Source organism: Haemaphysalis longicornis, unplaced genomic scaffold, assembly GCF_048455015.1.
Source record: "Haemaphysalis longicornis isolate Haplotype H1 unplaced genomic scaffold, Haemaphysalis longicornis Haplotype H1 scaffold_118, whole genome shotgun sequence".
NCBI classification, from domain to species: domain Eukaryota; kingdom Metazoa; phylum Arthropoda; class Arachnida; order Ixodida; family Ixodidae; genus Haemaphysalis; species Haemaphysalis longicornis.
The window spans coordinates 802,501-812,162 of NW_027526223.1; positions in this window are offsets into that span (position 1 = coordinate 802,501).

The window sequence follows — 9,662 nt, forward strand, 5'->3', positions numbered from 1 at the left end:
CATCACGCCTTTGCTAATCTCTTTATCCTACAGCCTTTAGGTAGAATTTTTACGCACTGCCCCATGCCAACTTCTTCTGAGCCTGCTCTTTCTCTTCCTTCACATGGAGAGATCACAAGTTTCTATGTTGTGCGCATTTACTGTGCGTTAGGTATCTGCTCGGACTCTGGCTTGTATACACGATTATTACCAATGAGATTGTGTTCGCTGCGTGCATTCGTTTTTTTATACTGCTTTCACGTTCCCTATAATGTTGGAACAATTGGCCAGCTTGTGGATTCATTTATTCTTGCATAATATATAAACTAAACGTGTGCAAACATAAAATCTTGGACAGCGTATTGAATACGAATAGCAAAAACTAACTGTACCGAATGAGTGAAATATATTCGAATACGGATATTTTTGAGTGTGTATACTGTTTTTAAAACAAAGCTACAAATATATAGCTTAGGCAGTGAGGAGTCGGCACATTTGAGTATTTATATACCGATAGAAAAAGGGTACAAAAAACGCCAAAAAAAGTGGTAACCCCATGCAGCGATGGCAACGGCCGACGGGAAAAAACGTAACTCAAAGGACGGCAAACTTGTAGGGCGGGCGACAGCGACAAGCGAAAAAATTTATACCCAGGTCACCGGGGTAGGCGACCGCGGCAGGCGCCAGGCCATCGCCGCAGTTCTGGCTTTTAGCAGGCGAGAAGCAGCCCACAAGCGAGCGGCAGTGACGAAGACAAAGGACATTGACGGCAGTGCGCTCTTTTTTTTTTTTCGCTTGTCGCTGTCCCTGCCACTATCTGTTTGTTGTACCCATGCATTCAGTTACGGTTTTCGCGTCGCTTGTCACTTCCGCTGCATGTGATTACCCCTTAAAAGATTAAGACAACATGGCAAGGCAGTGAAACGAAATTTGCGCACCCTCCCATGAAAAATAGCGGGTTCCTCAACATGTTGTGACTAGAGAAATTATACAGTCGGCTCACATTAATCAGAACTCCATGGGGACCGCGAAAAACCTCGAATTAAACGAACTTACAATTAAACAGAAGGGGCAATATCGCACTGCCATTAGTCCGCAACACTCTTCCCTTCTTGGTTTTGTTCAAAATCTCGGCTTTCGTTGCCCCTTCCGGCGTGCGATACAGTTCGCCGTGATAGTTCAGACTTGCTGCAAATATCGAAGGCTGAAGCTTTCACGAACAATAGAACGGAAGGTGATAGGTGTCACATTAAAGGACAAGAAGAGAGCTGAGTGGGTGAGGGAACAAACGCGTCTTAAGGACATATTAGTAGAAATTAGGAACAAGAAGAAGAAATAGGGGTCGGCAGGGCATGCAATGCGAAGGCAAGATAACCGTTGGTCGTTAGGGGTAACAGAGTGGATCCCTAGACAAGGCAAGTGTAGCAGGGGGCGGCAGAAAGTTATATGGGCAGATGAGATCAAGAAGTTTGCGGGGATAAATTGGTCGCAGTTAGCACAGAACAGGGATAAGTGGAGGTCTATGGAAGATACCTTTGTCCTGCAGTGGGCGTAGATAGGTGGTTGTTGTTGGTGTTGTTGTTGTTGTTGTTGTTGTTGATGATGATGATGATGATTATGATGATGCCTTCACCACGCAAACTCGTCACAGGGAGCTGTGCGCAACAAAGAAGGTTGAGTACCTGAAAAGGCAGATGCGTACGCTGGCACGAACCTCAACTGACCTGCTGCTTTATAAACTATGCACTGCTTCAGCTGTGATGGCGCCGAAATTGCGGAAAGCGGCGGGGTTTTGACGCTTAAAAATTTCACATTTTGTCGCTATATGATGATGCCCTTGATGCTTTTTTATTCGAAACAATTTCCAGTTGACCGATATATTGTTTTAGCCAGGAATTATTGAGCTATTTCTTCTATTGAATTGCATGTAAGATTTCCAGGACCACACCATCACTTCCAATTTACCAAAAATTCTAAGTAGGTGACTTCAAATTACCAAGAGTTGGCAGCATTTGAATGGCTTGCCAGAGCCGTTGAAAATAAGTTAGGTACGCTAGTGGTTCGTAGGACTTTTGCTTTAATGTAAGCATTGCCAGCAAGTCATAGCTCGGCAAAACTGGATGCCACTCATTCACACTCACTCAAAAAAATATATCCTAACGCACTCACTCGCACTCGCACTCGCCACTATGCGCTCACCAGTCGCACTCACTCGCACTCACGCTCACCCCTCCGCCCTTACTACTCACACTCACTCGAGCTCATGCTGGCCACTCGCCGCCACCACTCGCACTCACTCACGTTCACGCTCACCACTCCGCTCTCACAACTCGCATTCACTCGCGCTCACGCTCACCCCTCCAACCTCACCACTCGCACTCACTCCCGCTCACGCTCACCCCTCCAACCTCACCACTCGCACTCACTCCCGCTCACGCTCACTCCTCCGCCCCACCACTCGCACTCAGTCCCGTTCACACTCACCACTCGTCGTCCCCATTCGCACTCACTCGCACTCACTCCCGCTCACGCTCGCCTCACCACTCACACTCACTCGCGCTCACGCTCACCACTCGTCGTCACAACTCGAACTCATTCACGCTCACGCTCACCACTCATCCCCACCACTCACACTCGCTCGCGCTCACACTCACCACTGGCACTCATCCGTGCTCACGCTCACCACTCGCATTCGCTGCTTACGCTCCCTCGCACTCGCACTCACCACTTGCAATGGCCACTCACACTCACTCGCAATCACCACTCGCTTTCTCCACTCGCACGCTCGTACAAATATTTTCGGGCATGAAATACTGATTTGAGCTAAAATTTACCTTTCTCAAAAATGGGGTCTCCCTTTTTCCTAAGTATGTATTCGGTTATTACAAGCACATGTCTTGATATGTCACTTTCAAAGCGTATCGTCGCTGGACTCTTTTACGGAATGAACAAATTCTCGCAAATTTGCCTGAAGCCATTATCATAGCTTTTTATTATTGCCTATGCTATTTCGCTCAGATCCTACAAAAGACAAGAAACACTGAAAATTTTCACAGCGGTGGCAAACATAATAGAAATAGTCCAGTTCGGAAGAAAAGCTCAGAAAAGCTGTTGCCATCTGTCAAAATACTGGCTAGCGAGCGCAAATATTCCTATATCGAAGCACGCTATCCGCGCCACTAAAATTGCGGTAGTCAATTTGCTCTGGACAGCCCTCAAAACGGTTTATTTCAAGAGTAATCCCAGGTGAAAAGGGCGCATAGCGAGAGTGTCAAGCAAAACACCGCCATGAAATCGGCAAGCAAGATGGAGGAAGGCTACTGGAGCGCTTGGCCTTGAGCGCTTGGCAGAGGCAAGGCGAGGGAGAGAGGCGGCGCCACGTGGTCGCGCCAAATCGGCGCCGCCTAACTTTAGCGCGGGCGTCCTCATGGAGACGAGTTGCCTGGCGCCCGCCTCCCTCCCTGTCCCCCTCCCTAAACAGCGCCAGCCTGCCGCAGAGCAGAACCGCAGCTTCATCCTAAACTTTACCGTCATGCGGCCGCACGGGGCACCGAGACACGTTCACGTCGAAAGTTTATACGAAATAACGGGGAGAGTAAGTCATCTGACACACACACGCACACGTACGCACACGCACAAACGCTCGCACGCACACAAGCGCACGCATGCACACGCACGCACGCACACGAGCAGTCGCGGCGGCATTCGGTCCTCATCGGGGCCGGGGGCTCTCCCTCGCAGGAGCCGGTGGCGAGCATGAGGTGCCCGGCTTGCCTCGGGCTGGTAGCGCGGTGACGATCGTGGAGTTAGAGTCCTTTCTGGTATGGCGCATGTCGTCGCTTGCCTTTTTTGCCCGCGATGAATGCACGGATGGCGCGAAAACTGAAGATTCTTGCGCGGTCAAGAAGAAGGAGAACTCGAAGGTGAGCAGCAGGAAGCCGAGCGATGAGAAGGGGGAGCCCATGATGGTAGAGGGGGTGTTCGTTACCGCGCACCTTCCACCACTTTTGTAACGGCGTATTTTGGTCACATACTGCCACTACTGTAGTATGAAGATTGCAGTGAACAAGTCGAAACGTTGAAGAGGTTTTAAAGGTTAACTTGTTCACTTTACTGTTGACATTGGTGACATTTAGCACATACGAACTTGAAACAATTACCCTTATTACATAGATGAAAAAGACAGTCAAAAGATTAAGGGTACTTAGCGGGTCATAGCTGGCGGGCGAAGGGCTCCCGGCGGGAGGGCACGACGACGGGCGGCAGAGTTTCTGAAGTAAGCTGGTGCAGGCCGCCCTCTGCTCCGCTCGCCCTTCATAGCCGGAGGCGCCGCGTTATATTTACTTCAAGTGGTCCGGTGGGGGGCGTATTGGGGGGAAAAGCGCATCCTGGCGTGTGCGGACGCCCGGGAGCAAGTCTAAGGCACACCCGCAGCCAATCAGGGAGACGCTTCTTAGCTCCAATCAGACATGTCCCCGCCAAAGTTAAAAGGAAAAAATCACACACAGAAGACACAAAGTTCAAACTCGAAGGCGCCCGTTTCTGGCAAAAGAATTACTGGTGAGAATAAAGTAAAGGTATACAAACTCGAAAAAGAGAAAAGACAGGCGGCCGTTTGAACGAGACCGAGGGTCGGAGAACATAGCGGCCCGCGTAGGCGCGCAATGGGGGTTTCGGAGACGCCAGTGCGCGCGGTAACAGAAGCCGAGGCGATGGTTCGCTTCCCCCAACAGCCGCGACTCTCGGTTTCTCTCTCTCTCTCGGTCGGTCAGCGCGCAGAGACAAACTTCGCATGCGCTTCTTAGAAAAAAAGGGGGGGCCAAGGCAGCGCCGCGTCCGAACTGCTTTCGCACAAAACACTTGGGAGGAAGAGCCCCGGCGGCGGGAACAGAACTCCAAACAAACAGACAACATCAAGATACATCGGCTTCGCGACAATATAGTAGTTACGTATAATGTTTATTTTTAGTGCACCCAATGGTGAGCACAATCTAGTGTCAGATATGCTGCTTCCAATCATCTCTAAATCACTTTTGTAGAAACAGCTCACTGCAATTGGAGCACAACATGAGCATAGACTGCCGACAGTACTCAGAACATTTATTTTGCATTCGGACTCTTGAAATACTACTTTAGCTTTATGTACACAGTGGACAAATGTATCATCATTATGACTCCGATGTGGCAGTGTATTTGTGCAAGAATGCTCAAACCGTAGAAGAAACTGCGTTTCTGAAATAAACCAAACAAATGAATGTTTTCTTGGTTGGGCGCCCGTTTTCTTGTTTTAGATGCGACGCTGAGAGGAGCATCTGTTGCCGGCGGCCCTGTCCTGCGTGCGTCCGTCGTCCGCGTCCGCACAGCTGCGTCTCTCCTGCCCTAGCCTCCTCTCCTCTCTCCGATAGCGAACACTCTCTCCCAACATCTGCGGTCGCGCTGCGCGCGGCTGCGCACTGTGCGCATGTGCAGTACTCTCTCTCTCCGCGGTCTCCTCTCCTTCGGGCGCGCTGCGCATAGAAGCGGAGTTTCGCGCTCCGGCCGGTCTCTCAGTCGACGGTCGTCCGCGCTTGCGCTTGCGCTTGCTCTCTTGCCGTACCCGACGATTGCTTGATGCGACGCCAATGGAACCCACTTCAGCGTCGCATCACACCAGGGTTCCCGCGAGGGGAGGTGGGCGTAATTTTTTTCCGTGAAATTCATAACTCGTTCTATTTGACACATTTGGAGAATGTAAAAATGTGTCAAAGCTTACCTCAGGTGTCGCTTATACCTGATGGAACATAGATTGCACCACATGAAAAAGACAGTGAAAACGCGTCTGTTACAGGTGACTAATCACCCAGAAAAGAACGCATAAATACCAGTCATTCTTCAAAACAAAAACGCTAGCAGCACGCCACATTTTCAGCAGCATCAGCATGACGTAGGACAATGAGCACACTCACCCACTGAAAAACATCATACCTAAAGTAAAATATACCAATACTTAACGTGAGACTAGGTCGAACATTGTATACAATTGTGCTTGTATGCCTTTCAAATTTGCCGCCAATCTACCATGGAGAAGCAATTGTTACGACCGCATTCTCACTGTATCACGATTTGTGTTTAGTGAATGAATGCTTTGCTGTTTTGGCTTTGTTAATACCATTTGGTATTCACTGTGTTTTTGAAGTTTAATGCGTACCCAAGTCCCAATAATTGTCAATGGCTGCTGAATGTAACTAAATGTCGAAGCTCGTGTGGTAACATTGATTTAAATAAACCTTCAAGATGGCGGCGCCCACGTCTTTTTACGGCAGTTCAGTTATCGAACTCAATTACAGTTTGTTTGTTATTTACGGTCGATATTACGCCGTTTTTCAGCCTAATTGATGCACTGGAAGACGAAATAGCTTCGCAACCAAGCGATTCTCTACAGATAAGCTGTGAAAGTACCAGCGGAAGTAGCCAACCTGCGTCGCACGACCCGTCACTATTTGGTTCCTTTAATGCTCGCGGCTTCACCATAGTTATTACACTACTCCTAGGATGTTCAGGCATGATTTGCAGTCAGTGTAACGTGACTTGTTGCATCTATTTTGTTAAAAACTTTCTAAAATGACCGTTATGATTTGCCGATCTTCGGATCAAGAACTTCGGTAACGATTCGAGTGGGCGAATCAATCAGGGATCGAATATTTTTCCCACATTTATATTTGATGAAACCTGATTTTTGTGAGGTTGAAATTTGCGGATAAATTTGTGTTAACGCATGGTCTTATGGTACCGCGGTAAGGCGACGGCGATGCTCACAAAAGTTGCTCACTGCATCAGTGGCGCAGCTGCTTGTGTTTCGGACGTCCCATGGCATGTGGAGCGAAAATAAGTTCTTTAAACACTGAAAGCGTGCATATTAGCCGAACGTGGTAGACAAGACGAGATTTCAATAGACATTTGCATGTTTTGAAACATGCAGTGAGCACCTTGCTTGCAAACGTTGGTCGACTTCCAATGCCAAACAAATACGGTGCTTTCCGTGTTATTTGAGCATACTACACTTTCTTAAGGCTTAAGCTACCAAGCTTACGTTTTACCCTACAATGGGGTAACCTGGAATGTTATCCCCTTACACGGCAGAGTATGGTTCCGTTCCAATGTACATGTAATACATCCAGTACTGTGGCCCCACTTTCACTCAGATGGATGCTAAAGATGTGATGTGTGCCTGACTGCAGCATAATCTGTCTGAATCCACATTTCAAACGTCAGGAGTTCCTCCACCACAGCTTCATCCGGCTAGTCTTACGTTCGGGTGATGTTGTAATGGCCAAGTCCAAAATGCGTCGGCTAGGAAGCTATACACGAGATTATGCATCTTGCCTATGATGCTTAAGCATATGTTTACAACATATACGTACGCACATCTACGCATACACCAGCGTATATGCTTACTAAATGCAATACATGCCTGATGAAAGATATTTGTTTGCCAAATGTGTATAGATGTGGTAGCAATTGAACAGTCACCAAGTACTGCTTAGTGACACTAGCTGTCTTGTTTTTCTGTAACTAGTTTAGCCACTATTTTGGGTTCAACGTTGCAGGCAGACGTTGGCATCATTTATACTGTTTAGCTCGAAAAGTGTGATGCTGAGCCTCAATATCACATGAATTACTTGACCTGTTTCTCTGAATTTATTGCAAACTGATAAAAGCGATACGCTGCCCTACCACCGGATGATAAGGCCATGTAATCCTGATCCTGACTATATATACCCTAACCTCCCGTTGTTACTGTCATCCTCGGTGTCGCTCCTTTGGTGTTTGCAGAAAGTGCTGTGCCGAGAATACCCGACGCCCCTGGGCATTGCCTAGCAAAGATGTCTTGTTTAAATTTTTTTCAATCTGTAGCGCAGTAAAAACAGAGAACAAGGGGAGTACGGGACCAGTGCTAACTTTCAACAAATGCTTTATCACAAGACCAGCACGTATAAACACATCTGTCTCGCAAGAGCAGCTATGTGGCAAGCACGATATTGGCCAAACTGGCAGGTGTTTGAATGTCCGTTTAAAGGAACACAAGAATAAAGTAAGGAGTGTTGCCACCGATGGCCAGTTGGCCGACCATTGTAAAAAATGTTTACCGGGAAACCCATGTTATCCCCTGCGTGAAGAGATGATTGTTTTGTATTATCACCGGTCTGGACTGACGAAAGAACTTGCAGAAGCAGCTGAGACAGCATGTTCCGGTGAGCAGGGGGTGAGTAGACCATATGGTTTTATCATAGCCAGAGCTGGATTTCTTGGGGTAGGCCATGAAGTTTTTTAGTAAGTATACCATAGAGCAAACTGCACCTGGAAATCCATGTCGTCTTGGGGGTTATGGGAAGGCCACAGCTTCTGTCTTGGGCTTGACGTGACATTGGATTCTTAAGCTGTTTCTCGAGTTTTTTCTTCACTACCCATTAACCTATCTACAAGCTACGAGATCAACCCAAACCATCCCCGTTCTGTAGAAGCCGTGAGCCGTGGCAACTGCGTGTTGGGTAAAAGACCAGGCAGTGCGTAATCGTATACCTAAAGCTGATGATGCCGGAGTCGAAGGAACGAAGGAACGTATGGCTGAGCGGGTGATATATGCCGCCGCGAAAGTTGTAGCTGACGAAAAAAATGCGTGCCAATCCACCAAGTGATGTTGGCTGGAAAACGAAGCTGTGAACGAGACCCACAACGATTACCCATGCGACATCACTTGAATCACACTCATGGCTCTACAAAGGTCATAACGAGAGACAAGTAAAATACACTTAACCACACCCTTTATTACTTCAAAAAGATTGTTTGCCAGGGTAAATCAATGCATTATTCGTGTACGGTGGTTTTTTCAGTTGTATTGGTGAAACACACGAGTGGAAACGTTTTTTTTATAAAATTAAAAAAAGCCCAAACCCGGTGTCAGACGGTTTCACTTCTCCTTTTCTGTCGCCGCCGACGGAGATGACCAGATCGGCGGCATAGACGGAGAAGTGAGAGGCCGTGCGTTGGTGTGAGCTTCCTTTAGTTTTTATAACTCCTAGCGCACACGGTCCTTACACGTGCGGTTGGCGGCGCGCAAGCGGCGCGATTGGTCGCGTGACGCTATCACATGGCATTCAGCGAGAACGCAGGAGGTAAACCCGCAGGTGCGCTCGGTGAGTGCAGCGTCGGTCTCCTCCGTCTCCGCGTTGGCTCCTAGCTCAATGGGCACGACAACGGCCTCTCACTCCGTTTATCTATTCGTTCCAGGTTAGATTCCTGGCGGGGCCAGTAACTTCATTTGTTTGTTCGCGGGAGTTTTCCGTTAACACCAACGGTCATGACAGAACCCTTGAGGAGTAGAGGTAACAAATCGCTTTAAAAAGAAGAAACCAAGCGTTCTCTGACGACAACGAGATATGACAGATACGGGCGCCTGTATCCGTGTTATCTTGTCTTCGTCCACGACTATTAAACGCCGCGCTTTGTTTTTGCTAAAGGATGAACTAACTCGCTCAGCAACAACTTCTGTTTAAATGTAGCTGACGGTCAATGCACCGGTTCACCACGAAGGCGACGTTTTCATACGCACGATCAAAAACATTACCACACTCTTAAAACAACGTATTATTGGAAACAATGTTAAAATTAATAAAATAACACTCTATAATGAGTTTCCCCAAATA